Genomic DNA, 2150 nt, shown 5'->3' with positions numbered 1-2150 from the left:
CGTTGGGGTTGTCTTGATTTGATTAAATTCCATATTGTCTTAGTTTCAGTTGGTTATACTTAGCAGGTTTGTATGTGAGTGTCTAAAACGGGCACTAGTCACGGCCGATTGGGTTGGGTCGTGACAAAGAGTGGTATCAGAGCGGTTCTTCCTCGAAAGTGTCTACAGACCGTGTCTAGTAGAGTCTTTTTTATTGGTGTGTTGTGCACCACATCTATAAACAGGAAGCTACAGGACATTTAGGATGTCATCCTTTCTTCTTATTCTAGATCGTGCGATAGAGCTATATTAACAGGATAATCCCTCTCTAATGAATCCCTGTGTTTTCAGCTATGCCTCCAAAGAAAGCGAGAGCCGCCCAGAAGGGCAAATCGGTTGCAGAAGGTACTAGTCAGACCCGGAGAGTTACTAGGGCACGTGCCCAGTCTATGGCTGGTATTGTGCTCCAGTCGGAGAGCTCTGCTACACCGCCACCGCCAGAGGAGCTTAGAGCAGCAGCTCCAGTTCGGGGGACACCACCACCAGCCCCCGAGGCCCCAACACCTGAACCTCCAGCTCCTCAGCCAGGGGCGGAGGATAGGGCCATGAGAGATGCGGTTTTTGACTAGATTAGTGGCAGGTCAGGCTCGCAGGCATGGACTAGAAGTTGATCATGCGGACATATCTGATAGCTTAAGGGCTCGTGACTTCTTAAGTTGTAATCCTCCAGAGTTCTTTGGGTCAAGGCCCCAGGATGATCCGCAAGAGTTTATTCGTCAGATGCAGCGTACATTGAGGATAATCAAGGCTTCGGAGACCGAGTCTGTTGAGTTGGATACGTATCATTTGCGGGATGTAGCTATTAATTGGTATGAGCCTTGGGAGTTATCTAGGGGTGAGGGTGCTCCTCCAGTGGTATGGGATGAATTTGTGGAGGCTTTCCAGGGCCACTTCCTGCCTCCAGAGATGAAGCGAGCTAGAGTCGATAGATTCTTGCGTTTGAAGCAAAATGGCAGGAGCGTTCGAGAGTATAGCCTCGAGTTTGATTCATTGGCTAGGCATGCGCCTACTATTGTGGCTGATATGGCAGACAGGGTACATCGTTATGTGATGGGATTGGATCGTTATCTGATTGACGGTTGTATGGCAGTGACTCTTCAGCCAGGTATGGACATTGCTCGGGTGCAGGCATATGCACAGGGGGTAGAGGATCGGCACCGGGGACGTCAGCCAGATAGAGATTATAATAGAGGCCAGCATAAGAGGGCTAGATCAGCAGGTTATCCTGACGAGTTTCGAAGCGGGCAGTCTCAGCAGCATGTTAGATTTTCTTCCCAGCCAGCACAGAGTGCACCCCCACGTTTCATGGGTAGGGGGTTCGATCGTACGGGATATTCGGAAGCTGGTCAGAGCTCTAGGGCGTCAGGGTCACAGATGGGCAGGGGTTTGAGCCAGTCGAGGCCACCTTTGCCTCGGTGTTCTCGCTGTGGTAGGTCCCATCCTAGGGAATGTCGTTGGGCTACAGGTGCGTGTTTTTCTTGCGGCCGTCAGGGTCATACTATGAGGGAGTGTCACCTTAGAGGTAGTGCAGGTTGTATGGCACATCCTACTGGGTCCGTTGCTGGTTCATCTTCTTCTGTGGCTATGCGCCCTACGGANAGTTGTAATCCTCCAGAGTTCTTTGGGTCAAGGCCCCAGGATGATCCGCAAGAGTTTATTCGTCAGATGCAGCGTACATTGAGGATAATCAAGGCTTCGGAGACCGAGTCTGTTGAGTTGGATACGTATCATTTGCGGGATGTAGCTATTAATTGGTATGAGCNTGTATGCATTGATAGACCCAGGTTCCACCTTATCATTTATATCTCCCTTCGTTGCTAGTAGGATAGGAATAGAGTCTGAGTTGATAGAACCATTTGAGGTAGCTACACCTCTAGGAGATTCTGTCATAGCTACGCGAGTATATAATAATTGTTCGGTGGTTATATATAGTCGTCGTACCGTATNGGGTGCTCCTCCAGTGGTATGGGATGAATTTGTGGAGGCTTTCCAGGGCCACTTCCTGCCTCCATAGATGAAAAGAGCTAGAGTCGATAGATTCTTGCGTTTGAGGCAGAATGGCAGGAGCGTTCGAGAGTATAGCCTCGAGTTTGATTCATTGGCTAGGCATG

Source organism: Solanum pennellii, chromosome 7, assembly GCF_001406875.1.
Source record: "Solanum pennellii chromosome 7, SPENNV200".
In the NCBI taxonomy this organism is placed as follows: Eukaryota; Viridiplantae; Streptophyta; class Magnoliopsida; order Solanales; family Solanaceae; genus Solanum; species Solanum pennellii.
The sequence above is the reverse complement of the archived record's forward strand: the minus strand, read 5'-3'. Positions refer to the sequence as shown.